At 44.2% G+C, this 13531-nt stretch overlaps 1 long non-coding RNA gene across 2 annotated transcripts in view; it reads left to right on the top strand.

The window, feature by feature from the left end:
* The first annotated feature begins 11418 nt into the window (after positions 1-11418).
* Positions 11419-13531, top strand: part of LOC137145652 (uncharacterized) — a 38455-nt gene continuing 36342 nt past the window's right edge. For both annotated transcript variants that reach the window (XR_010917701.1, XR_010917702.1), the window contains exon 1: positions 11419-11563. This is a non-coding gene — a long non-coding RNA (uncharacterized lncRNA). The remainder of the gene's footprint in view (positions 11564-13531) is intronic.

Here is a 13531-nt window from a genome sequence, read left to right as displayed (position 1 = left end):
AATCCTGCAGGAAAAAGATAATCCCTGCAAACCCCAATTTTACTCACGTTATCCATTCTCTCTATTTAATAGAAATTCAATTCCCCAGTGGAATCATTTTTCAACTTCTTTCCATGGACAACTAAAATACTGCAGAGACTCTGCCCCACTAAATCATCACTTCATTGACAAAATACCAATTTCATTCAATGGAATCATAATGAATCTAGTTTGGAGGTGAGGAGGGCTGGCATATCCCCTTAACTATGGGTAATGAAAGCCCCGCATAGATTCAGACAGCTTAACATTCATGACTTGGAATCCTGCCCTTAACAAACGTATTGGGTGTTCTTACATGGCCTCCTGGCTGCTCATATATCCAAGTGCTTTGATGGCAACGTGCCAATCACAAGCTGGCATGCCAGTTTCGCTGGGGGCATAGGTACCACACAAAGCGGTGGGTTTTGCTTGGCCACCTGCCTAATGCTGGAAGTGGCATCGCTTGTATGTGAAATTCCCTTCCACTGGGATAGCAGCATCACAATGGCATCACAAAGCCCCCTCGGACCCATTTACACACGTATGTGCCAATAGAGCAATGGTAGAAGACAAGCTGGTCCTGGGCAAGCATGGCTGCCAAATAGACAGATTATATTGCTGCCGGTACCTGAGGAACCTGTTACAGCCAGGGATGGGATGTAGAAACAAATAATCACATTAGGGTCCATCCCTCAGGTGGGGCATGCGCATGAAGATCCAGGACAGACAGAAGGTTCAGGACACAAGCTGAGTCACCAAATGCCCTTCTCCACACATACAATCCAAATGACTAGGGGCTAGGTGAAACTTTTCCATCCAAACTACTTTTGGATGGAAAATTGGGGGTTTTGACTAAACTAAAATGTGGGGGGTTGGGGGGAGAGTATCTGCTTTCCTCAGAAAAGTCTCCTATATTTTTCATTGGAATATTGGAAATCAAATATTTGTCCGTTTTCGGTTGAAAATGTTTAGGTTTCAGATGAAAACTTCCAGTCATTGGTTGTCAAAAAGCAAACATTTTCCAGTTTTTAAGTTTTGGGGGGATTTTTCAATAAAAAGGCTAACTTTTCCACTGACAGTTTTGATGCAAATGAAGAAGATTAATGATCATCTAAATTGACAGTGGGGGAAAAGAACTGTTTTCCAACTAGCTCCACTACTGATACGCATGGAGCTGCACAGATGTACTGGAAGGCAGAAATTATTCCAGTGAGCGAGCCCAAAAGCAGAGCAGTGCAGTGACCTGAGAAAGGGGAAATTGCTAAGGCCTAGACTTCGCCTTCTAAAGCAGACTGCTTAGTAAGTGTCATCACCGCCTTCACGGGAGCTTTCTGAGCCATTCTCAGAGAGGCAGAGCGCCTCGGTAGTTCTCTATTTGCACAGGAGGGAGCACAATTTGTGATATTCCTTTAAGGGATGTAGCATTCTCCCTCCCCTAGAGAGAGGGAGCCATGGCTCTGTCTACTTCCTACCCCTCCTCAGATGTTCATGTTTGTTCTGTGCTGTCTGTTCTGTCTTCCAGATCATGAATGATTCTGTTAAATACACCGCAGATTATGTTAAATACACCTTTATCCATTCGACCCCAGTGCCTCATCTAGTGGTTTGTAATGCCTATTTTGCGTGAGGCAAATATAAAAAAGCATAAGGAAATGAGCCTTAGGACTAGGTCAAGAGACGGCTGAGTCACCTACCTTCGGATCAGCGTTGTAGCGATGACTGAGGTAGGTAAACACAGCTGGCTTGTTGCTTAAGATTCTGGGTCAGAGCTTCAGTTTGTATAAATTAGTGTAACTCCACTGACATGAAGGGAGCTATGCTGATTTGCACCAGATGAAAATATAGCCCTCTGAAGGGAGGTGCCTGATAGAAGTGAATAACCAAAAAATCAGCTAGGCTAAGCAATGCGTTTGTCAGGAGGAGAGAGCTGGTGCTGTTGAGCCTTTTGCCATTAGCTCTGTCCAGGTTCTGACTTTGAATGTGGTGGTAACCAAAAGCCTTTATGAAACGATGGCTGCTAGGTAACTAGGGAGGCTGGACCAATTGGTTGCTATTTCCCCAGGCTGGGAAATGAGAATCCCTCTTACCTGTGCCAATAGGTCCAAGCTGCTGTGGAGGGAGATGGGAATGACGGTCATAGGAGAAGTGTCAGAGGGGAATGGAGTGTACGGAGTGTATTTTTATAGCAAGAAAACAACAAAATAGGTCTCTAGCAGAGAGAGAGAGAGAGAGGATATGATGGTGTGTGTCTCCGCTGCACTAGGCTGGTGACTGAACACAAAATGGCGGCTGCCCGTGCATCGGTCATTTCTTCATTCTCCAAGGGTGCAGTACGTATAGGGTGATGAGATGTCCCGATTTTATAGGAACAGTCCTGACATGCGGGGCTTTTTCTTATATAGGTGCCTATTACCCCCCACCACCTGTCCCGATTTTTCACACCTGCCATCTGGTCACCCTGAGTACATAGAAAAACAAGTCCCAACAGAGACAAGCTACGTACAGCATACCTTTCATAGGACTTCATTTCTTAAGGAGCAATCATGCTCCTGAGGCCCGTGAACCAAACAGAACAGCAAGGAAAATTTCAGGAAATAAAAAATCGTCAGACACACAGAAGAAAACACTTTTCTTTTTGACCAGCAAATTTTGGGTTTTTTTAAAGAAAGAAAAAAGGGGGAGAGGGGATAAACAGCTCTGCAGTTGCCAGATTAGGGTTGGAAGGGACCTCAGGAGGCCATCTAGTCCAACCCCCTGCTCTCAAAGCAGGACCAACCCGAACTAAATCATTCCAGCCAGGGCTTTGTCAAACTGCACTTCAAAAGCCTCTAAGGATGGAGATTCCACCATCTCCCTGCGTAATGCGTTCCAGTGCTTCACCACCCTCTTAATGAAAAAGTATTTCCTAATATCCAACCTAGATCTCCACCACTGGAACTTAAGACCACTGCTCCTAGTTCTTTCATCTAGTACCACTAAGAACAGCCGAGCTTCATCCTTCTCCCCCTCCCCACCCCCATTGTTCTCTTCTGCAGACTAAACAAGCCTAGTTCCCTCAGGCTCTCCTCATAAGTCATGTGCTTCAGCCCCGTAATCATTCTTGTTGCTCTCCACTGGACTCTCTCCAATTTGTCCACCTCCTTTCTGTAGTGTGCGGCCCAAAACTGGACACAATACTCCAAATAAGGCCTCACCAGTGCCAAATAGAGGAGAATAATCACTTCCCGTGATCTGCTGGCAATGCTCCTACTAATGCAGCCCAATATGCCGTTAGCCTTCTTGGCAATAGGGGCACACTGTTGACTCATATCCAGCTTCTTGTCCACTGTAACCCCCAGGTCCTTTTCTGCAGAACTGCTGCCTAGCCAGTCGGTCCCCAGTCTGTAGCTGTGCATGGGAATCTTCCATCCTAAGTGCAGGACTCTGCACTTGTCTTTGTTGAACCTCATCAGATTTCTTTTGGCCCAGTCCTCCAATTTGTCTAGGTCACTCTGTATCCTATCCCTACCTTCCAGGGTATCTACCACTCCCCCTAGCTTAGTGTCACCTGCAAACTTGCTGAGGGTGCAATCCACCCCATCCTCCAGATCATTAATGAAGATGTTGAACAAAGCCAGCCCCACCACCGACTCCTGGGGCACTCCGCTTGTTAGTCCACTTGCTGGGGGGCACTGGTTAGAATTTGTCCCTGATTGTCATGGAACAAGCTTTTCCCATCTTGGTCTCCAGTTCATATCCAGCCCTAGGACTCGATCACCCTCTTTAACTCTGTGGGTTGGGGGCTGGAGAAAAGGTTGGCAAAGGTTCACTTCCTGGAGATTCACTCAAAGCGTACTGCCAGGGGACGGGTTTGCCTCCTCAACCTGCCCCCGCTCTCCAAAGGAACAAAGAGAGGCGTTTGTGTCTCTGCACTGGCCCTGGGGTCCCCCCCTTCCTCCTCCCCACCTTCTGGGTAGGGTGGTTGCAATGCATCCAGTCTGCTGCAGGAGGCTGCCCCTGAACCTGCGAAGGACTGGAAGGGGCTCCCAGCATAGGAAGTGCAGCTTCAGGTGGGGCTTGGGTTAAGAAGATGATGTACATGCCTCAGGCCCCACTCTGCCTGCTGTCAGTGTTACCCTTTTTGTATGTCCCCAGGCCTGTGGAGCTCCCTTCCCGGAGGCTGGGGGAAGGGGTGGGGACAGTGCACTGAAGTCTGTCTCACTCCCAAAACGCCTACGGTATAGCAGGGTGACCAGATGTCCCGATTTTATACGGACAGTCCTGATATGCGGAGCTTTTTCTTATATTGGCCTCCTTTTACCCCCCTCCTCCCCCATCCTCTCCTGATTTTTTCACACTTGCTATCTGGTCACCCTACTGTATGGTCAAGGACAGATCCTCATGTGGATAGGCCTCTGCACATGCTAGTCATAGGGGCCCAGAATCAGCAGCTGTTCAGTGGCTTCTGTGAAATGGGTTAGCAGATCTCAATCCACTTGATCAACAAGGGATATCTACATCATAAATCACCACGGCAACTGGAAAATGGCCTGAGCTGCCAGGGCATGGACACCAGTCTGCACTCTCATTCCTAGAGGGAGACCCATTTTGAGTCATCGTAAGGAGGTCGGAAGCAGCTTCCTCTGCTTCTGCCTGTTGTATAGATAAATATAGGACTCGATCTCCAGCCCAGCATCTCTCACCACACTAAATTCACTAGATAGAGATTGATCGATAGTAGATGTGCATGTTCCAAAGGTACCATTAAACGGGATGTTTTAAGCCCAGCATATTTGGCTGGCTCCTGGCAAGGTTAGACACATGGCCCTGAGGTGGGCAAAGTGTGTGATTGCCATCAAACTAGGCAGGCATGCGCGCCTTGTCTTGGATTTCTGTGTATGAGACAGTGGATGATTCATAAAAGGAAATGCTGAGGCCGTGCATGTTGCCAGCTCTCTAGTCTAACCGGTGTAATGACTGAGGTTTTGCTGGCAAGCAGCAGTTAAAGGAAAAAATAACAAAATGTGAATCAGATTCATCCCTGGGGCAACTCCACCGACTTCAATGGCGTTAACCCCATGACGAATCTGGCCCCGTGTTCTTCACTCGTAAAGCAAAGGAAGATCCCTCCTGCCGCAGAATCAATTGGAAAAGGAAGCGAGGGAAAAAAAAATGTGCTTCCTTCTGACCCACATTAAAAATAATCATTTTTAGTTTAGTGGGGGCAGATAAAACCAGTTCTAGGAGATACCACTGCACAGTCTCCACAGGACGTCATGAAAAACAAATGGGCATAACCCAGGAATTTATTTAATCTCTGCTCATTTATAAATAATACAGGAGAAGTAAAGGGGGGGCATAAATATATTTGTGTGTGTGTGCGCGCGTGTGCTTCCTCAGTTGATTATGTCACCAGCGTAAGCACCAAAAAGCTTTAGTGTGGATTTTATACATGGACAAAATGGTTGGGAATTAAAGTTTTTATTTGTCAGGTTGATTTAGACCAGTTGTCTAGAAATAATATCTAAAAAAATAAAAGACTGCCAGAGTTTTCTCTAGCGTGTAGTCTTTTCTTTCTCAGCCTTTTCTTCCCATTTGGCAGGACTGTTGTGTATGTGAGCACTACGGGAATGCTGAAATGCCACCTGAGGGAGAAAATTGCTAATCACTAAAAATTACTAATCATTCATTCACACTAAACAAATCCCGCTGAGAGGTTTTTAGTTACACAAGGGTGCTTTCCTCCCTCCCCCATCCTGCCTCTTTCCCCCAATTAATGAGACAGAGGTGCAAAAGGACCATCTCACATCCTAAAATTCATTAGCAGGGGCATTTTCGCATGGTAAGGTCTAAGTGTGAGTCCAAAATAAAGGTATAAAAAGAGAAAAAAAATCTTCTAATGCACTCTACCAGTGCTCTCTGCCAGAAACAACAGGGGAAGGAATTTAGACAGTCATATAATATTCTCTTAGTACTACGTAGTACCAACAGTCCCCAGCTGACATTGTAACCTTGCTGCAGGGGGGGGGCTGGAACAATTTTTATAGTGGGGGTGCTGAGAGCCATTGAACCGAACTGTCCCTGTATATAATGGAAACAACTTCAAGTCACTTATGCCCTGTTGTGCTAGAGGCTGTACAAAAGCATAGCAATAGTGGTCCCTCGAAAGCGTTTACAATCTAAATAGAAAGGCTGGGAAAAAGGGAAGTATTGTTATCCCCACTTTATAGACAGGGAACTGTGGCGCAGAGATTAAGTAATTTGCCCAAGGTCGCACAGCGGGTCTGTGGCAGAGCTGGGAATTTAACCCAGATCTTCTGAGTCCAGTGCCATCCTTCCTCTCTCTCTCCTTTATTACTCCCTTTCCCTGACATATAACTTTCTTATCCCTAACAATGGCATTTTTAATGACATCCTGGGAATAGGGAGCCATCACTTCCCCGCTGTATTTTAACAAGTCCATACTTACCTAAGACTTCTAGTTGGCACTGTGCTACATACCATGCCCACTCAACTGGTCACAGGCAGCAGGACTGGAATCCCAACCCTACTGCTCCAAAAGCCCAAGTCCCACTAAAATTAAAAAAGGGAGACCCACTGTGGTGTGCAAATTATAGAATGTACAGACTAGGAAAATGAGTACCAGTGAGATTCTACTGTCGTGGTCATAAAGAATATATTGCACTATGTGCAAATATGGGAAACAAATTTCATCCGCAAGACTAAACCATTCTGCAGCAGCTGAAGGCGAATAAAAAGAGGTTTTTAATCTACCAACACCTACCTTCAGTGCTCTGTATTTCCCCTGCAACAGCTAAATCAGGAAGAGTGCTGCACTCCAATCCAGACACTGTTAGAGACATTGACTCTAGCAGAGGAATCAGGATGCTGTGAGATCAGGAGTTCGACAGCTGAGAGCAAGTAGGGCCATGCATTTATTGGGGAAATGTTTAGAATTGAGGTCACATGTACTCTTTGGCACAGTTCCAAAGGTGTACTCCCACAGCTGTCTGTGTCCATCTCTTGTCTTATACTTAGCTTGTAGTCTCTTTGGGACCGGACCATCTGATTTGTTATGTGAGTGCACAGCGCCTGTCAAAACGAGGTCCTGCTCCATGAGATCTGGCTCTAGGTGCTACAGAAAGACAAACAAATAATAATAATTACTAGTAATGTCTAAATGCATCAATCTCTGCTTTAGAAATCAGGGGGATTGTAGGCATTTCTCCCACAACTAGCAGGAAAAGTGCTGGGCAGGCCTTGCTCGATTTAAATGTGCACCTTAATGTGGATTTAAAAAAAAAAATAGCTGTCCAGGTTTGCTTGCTTAATTCTGAGGACAATTAGAGAATGTCTGATCAGTGGAACTTGGGTCTGTTTTGTTTCCCTCTTTTAAGTTTCTTTGGAAGCCTGTTCAAGCTTCGAATTCCACAGCTAGGTCTGTGAGGCCAGGATTTCCTAGGGCTCAGCTGCTATGCAACAGACCCACAGGTGTGTGCTGATAACACATCAGCATTCTTGTTTTTCACTTAAGCAGAAAGAAAACAAAAAGGCAGCAGATTAAGCCATACACAGGCACTAACAGCCGAGAGAGAGAGAGAGAAGTTTGGAAGTACATTTGGCCGACATAGGCGGTCCATGACAGCCTCACAGAAGCACCTTTTTTTTTTTTTTTTTTGGACAACTGTAGCAGGAAACTTTTGTTACCAGTCTTTCTGAAACCTACCTTATGCCTACTGAAATTAAATGTGTTAGTCTTTAAAGTGCTACAGGACTCACGTTGTTTTTGCTGTATACAGACTGACACGGCTACCCCTCTGGAAAACAATCAGGTTGGAGATTATCATCAAATTGTAGCAAAGCGCCTGAGAAGACAAAATAGCACGGTCTTTACTCAGTCACCATCAATTTTCCACAACACGGTTATGGTAGCGCCCCCTGCTGAGCGGGAGCTTGGTTTGGGGGTTTGTTTCTTTGTTTACAGGCATTTCATGTCATGTGATTCTATACACCAAATATAGCCCTGGTGTAACCAGACTCAGCCATTGACTTCAGTGCAGCCCACTTGCTCCAGGGCCGATTTTAGCCCCACCCCTTGTTTCTCAGTTATCAATCAAGTACTGCCACATTGTTAAGCGAAGTAGTGGATACTTAGGACAGACCTTGATTAAACTGCACTGACTCAGATACAGTCTGTTCTGTGTCATTCGAGGCCTGCAGCTCACCTGGTGTGTCAGCTGTGCCTACCTAGAATAGAAAACACAAGGCCGTTTCCAGGATGATTTTTTTTCATCACCCACTTAAATAGTGAAAAAGTTTACAACCAGGAATAGATTTTAAGCAATTACATCTAGGAGACCTGCGTGATTTTTCATTACAGGCCAGATCGTAACCTGTTCTCCAGGTCTCTGAGTGGGACACCCTACTGCAGTTCTGTCTATAGCCTACGATAGATAGATATTTCTGCTAAACTGATCAGCAGTGAAAGAGTTAACAACATTACTATTTAGGTTGTTGTCATGGAGCTTCAGTGTTAACACCCTATTGGGGTGAATGGAGGGGAAGTCCACATTACTCATCTCTGTTAGCTCCACTGGAAGTTTTGCCCGTGCAAGGACTGCAGGATGTGGCTCTGATATTCCAATCACATGCGCCTGTGCCGCGTAGCCCTGCTCACCGCTTTTCACCAAATCTTCAGGACTATTTTAAAACTAGAACTGCAGCCGAGTGAGCTAGTTTTCCATGCAGGAGATGGTTTGGTTCCCATCTACATTGCTTGCTAAGCCAGGGCTTGGAACAGCATTGAGGCAGCATTCTGCACTGCTGGGTAGAGAGAGTACTTTGTATCATCAACCATGAACCCCTCCTCCTGCCCCTGCAGTGTTGAGGGACTTCAAAGGGAAGCTCAATCCTGTCCTTTTTGAATGAAAGATTGGTACTTGCAGCTGGCTTGGAAGGTCGGAAAGGCAAGGCAATGTTGTGGGGGACCCTTCTGAAAATCTTCACTAGCGTTTTTGAATGTCAGCAAACAAATCTTTCCACACTTATTCACCATTGTTGCGTACCCCATTTAGTTTTATATATCTCTTGAGTGCTTGTCTACACACAGAAATGAAACTGCTTTAATTCAAAAAAGTATGGCTGCATTTTACCAATATAGGAAGAGGAAGAAGCTATACTGATACAAGGCACTTTTATACAAGGATAAAAGCATCCACACGTGGGATTGCACCAGCATAACTATTTCAGATTAAAAAAGTACACCCCTAACTGACAGTTATACTGGTACAAGACCAGGCTTAATATTGAGCACTCTATTCATAACTCTGATGCCATGGTGAAGGAATCAACAGCCATAATAATTCCAGTGTTCACTCATATATTTTGTAAATGCTTTCAATGTACATGAGTCAAAAGCAATGGACTGGTGCAGATTTTTACAGGTCAGTCAATAAAAGTACATGCATGTGATTTTCAACTCAAGCTGCATACCAGATTGCCTGTGAAATGCTTTCCCAAGATGGAGCAAAAAGATGGTTGAGTGGAACTCAACCGGTGGAAGAGTGGATGGCGGAAAGGCCAGAAGCCTTTTTTGTTGTTATTGTTGTTTGTTTACACCTGACACTCTCATGTCAAGTCTTTCTTCAATTCAGGGCTGTCTGGTAAAGTCAAACTCCCCTTTGAAAGTTGTGGTGAGGCCTAATTTGCTTGTCCTCTGGGTTTTCCCTTTTCTCCCAAACTTATGAATGCCAGTAACTTCTATGGTGATTGGTCTGGTCATGCTTTTATATTAGTGTATTGTACATGGGAGTAAAAAAGCCAAATATCTGGAACATGTGAGTTGGGGAAAGGGGGCATAAAGAGGTCTACAGGAAAGGGAACATGAGGGAATTATAACTAAAGCCTCAGACTGCTCAGTAGCCCAGAGATCCCTTTGCCATCAACACCAAGCCATAGCTACTTAAATCTGCATGGGCCCAGTGCACTGCAGTCGTCTTGGTTACTATTAAATGCAGCAAGGCTCTTATTAACACACAGGTAAGGAACCTGCAGTTAAATGAGTTACTCATTAACTCTTAGGTAAAGCAACACAATTAAATAGGGCACTTGTAAGCCACAGGTAAGCAGCGTGCTCAATAATGTACAGATAAAGCAATTCACACTTAATTAGAGTGCTCGTTAACCAAAAGCAATAATTCTTATCTGTGCTTTCATGCAGAAGGATCTCAGAGTGCTGGACTGACTGTGGACCACATTCTGTTCTTGGCTGTTGTCTAGTTTCTTTGGGTATGTTTACACTGCAGAGTAAGTAAGTGCAGGGTTCACACTCAGGCTCAAGCCTAAGCCTAAACCCCGTTCCATCTACACATGAATCGTGCTAATCCAGGGCTTTGACCCAGCGTCCCAGGACCCCATGAGAGTGGAAGGTCTGAGCTTTAGTCAAGCCAGAACCCAGGGTTTAAGCCCTTTTGCTTTTCAATGTAAACGCAGCCCCACTGGACTCTTGCTTTAGGAGATCGCCTAAAGTATCCCACAGTCCCAGGGGATGACTTCCTTTGTTTTCTGGACACTCAAGTTTGGTGACCAGTTACGTTTTCCTACACTGCACCACAAATAAAGGGTTAGAGCAATCACATTATGGGAGGCCACTAGGAAGTCTGAGAGATGAGTGGTTGGACTCAGCCCCACATAATGCAGTATAGACTCTGGAGCCCCAGGTTGGGAGCCCGGGTTCAACAACTCCACAGCTGGGGTTAAAAATGAGTGTAGGTGCTCAAGATCTAAGTTAAAAAGCTCAAGGTCTGAGTTCTACTAACCCTGGGCTTACATTGCAGTGTAAACATAGCCCTTGAGTCTGGGAGCATGTCCATGCCAGGAAAAACATTAGAAGGCTGAGGTAAATCCTAGCTAAACCTACAACTGCCTTCTCCTCAGTAGGATGTTAGTTACCAAGTGTTAGCCCCACCTTTTCTCCTAGTGAACCCAAGTGTCTGAGTTTACTGAGGCCCAGATTTTGGGAGTTAGGGCCTAAATATCTTTAAGAATCTGGGACTCCAGGAGTCTCTCCTGTGCCTACAGTTAGGGCTGTTTTACATGCAGAATTATAATGGTTGAACTTAACATATGATCTTAAACTGGTTTCATTAAATTGGTGCAAAAGTCTGTGTGGACACTTTTCTCTTAAATCAGACATATTCTGATTTAGATTAAATTGATTAGGAACAGGAGTAAACTGAACCAAAGTAAGTTACTCAAACCAAAATAAGAAGGTCCACACGGGTTTGTATGGGTTTAAAGTTGGATGTAGACAGGGCTTGATTCTCAATTGCCCTGTGTCTTGTGCAGCCATTTATACCAGGACACAGAGCAATCAAGAATGAGGTTCATTGTGCTTGCTAACCTACAGGTGGAGTACATCCCAGCTAATCAAGGTGCACCAGATGAAATGGTAAGAAAGAAGAAAGCAGAGACAACAGGAGGAAAAGGAAATGTATCCTGTTAGCCCAGCAGAACCTCTTATCAGTCACAGACCATGGAAGGATTGCCTCCAGAGAAGCCAGTTCAGGTAGCAAGAGTGATAAGGGATGGATGATTCACCCCACTTAAGATAAGGAAAGAAATTGTAACTTGGCTAATAATTTTGTTCCCTATTTTTTGGCCACTGCTCTGCTTGGGTTCTTTCATTCATGGAGAGATTTCTAAACTGGATTCTGATTCCCCAAAATGTGTGATGATCCTTTAATATTATTAATTATGGCCCATTGGTTAAGTGACTCTGCTATGCAATATATTTTGCTTTGGTGAACAGGAAAAACAATGGATATATCTGATCTGTTCTTCTGTCCAGCTAGGTTCTATTTATTGTATTTCTCCTGCAAGTTCATTCTTCTAACTACTCAGTTCTTTTATTAGGTATTCATTTAAACCAGGGACACTATACAAATGAACTCTCATCATAGCATCCTTGGCTTTTTATATCACCACTGACCACTTCATCCAAACCTTGTCATACTCAATGAATAGTGGCATTGTTCATTGACAATATCCTGGTCTTTCTGGAGCTTTGTATAAGTAATGACACTCAGTGGGTCAAACTGAAGGCAGTGGAGTTAAATGAGCAATGTATGTGGTGTATGTGGCTATATAACTGTGGGAAAATATATTGATACCATGTACTTCATTTTTAAATCTTTAAAGCTTTCTTTTTGCCTGATGTAGAAGCTGTGCTGTGTGGTGCTTCAATATGGAGGATCTCGTGGAGATTTGATATTTGTTGGTTAACCTATGTTAAAAGTACAACTCCTTTTTGAAGGTATAACTTTCTTATGGGCTTTTCTGGGTTAAAAAACAGCTTCTCATCTGCCTTTTTCTTGTATGTGTGGTAGAGACAAGGCTGCATGGCAGTTTATGAAACTTTGGGTGTTAGCAATGTGCTGTGGAAGAAGTATAATAATATGTAAGGGTTGATAAGTTTTATGTTGATGTAGAATCTGAGAAAGTTTGACCTTAATTGTGTGTTTGCTAGTTTTTCAGCATCTAAGGAAAATGTTACAGTAGTAAAATGCAGAAACCTTAACAAGCACTGAACCAAGAGTTGTTTTCTGTCTGGGATTTGCCTTAGATACGTGGGAAATGTGGGGTTTTTTTTACTCAGTTGTTTCTTTATCAGGTGCTCACAAGAGCTGATCTCAAACGTTCACATTTCAGTGAAAATATTCATCAAAATTTCAGATTTTGACAGAAAAGGTGAAGAAAACTGGCATTATTCCCCCCCTTTTTCAAACATCATTAATGTTCACTGAAATAGTCCCTCTCCTCTTTGTATTTCTTCTCGTGGCATAAGGCATTTTTTAAACTCACTAATTACTTTTCATTTGGTCTGACATGGCTTCAATGTTCATTGAATGGAACCGGTATAGTAACAAACGATTGGGTTATTAAAGCAGAGGTTCTTGATATCCCGGAAATGAGGACCATGACTTACCACTGTCAATTTCTGGTACTATGAAATTATATGCTGTGTACAGCACGGTGATTTTTAAGATACTAGAAAGGAAGACTGGGTTGTGAGCATGTGTGTAAATACCTCCTGAGGAAAGAAATTTGGAGGACTGCATTACACTTCTTTCACCTCTGACCCAAATCAAATTTACCACAGAGACAAAATGGGGAGAAGTATTCAAGGATATGCTTAACGGTAAACTGTTGTCTAGGTGTCTGATGGGGAGCATATCCCACACATGCTTTGAAAGGGTGAAGGTGGGCCTGAAAGGCCAATCAACATAGTTCGGAAGGGAGAGCCAGGTTTAACTGAGGATGCAGCCCGGCTGGGAAAGGGCTATAAACAGATGAAGTTGCAGGGAGACAGTCTGTCGCCACATGCTGGGGAGAGAACAGAAAAACTAGGAAGGCTAAAGGGAAAGGCTTGGGGAAGAAGTAAGCCCTGGGATTCTCTCCTAAATAGAATTGTCTGTTAGGAGACCAGGAGAGAGATGAAGCAGCCAGTGGGAGTGGAGCAGGCTCCACTGGTATT

Source organism: Emydura macquarii, unplaced genomic scaffold, assembly GCF_026122565.2.
Source record: "Emydura macquarii macquarii isolate MOO-44397 ecotype Brisbane River unplaced genomic scaffold, CSIRO-AGI_Emac_v2 contig_3603, whole genome shotgun sequence".
Classification (NCBI taxonomy): domain Eukaryota; kingdom Metazoa; phylum Chordata; order Testudines; family Chelidae; genus Emydura; species Emydura macquarii.
The sequence above is the reverse complement of the archived record's forward strand: the minus strand, read 5'-3'. Positions and strand labels throughout refer to the sequence as shown.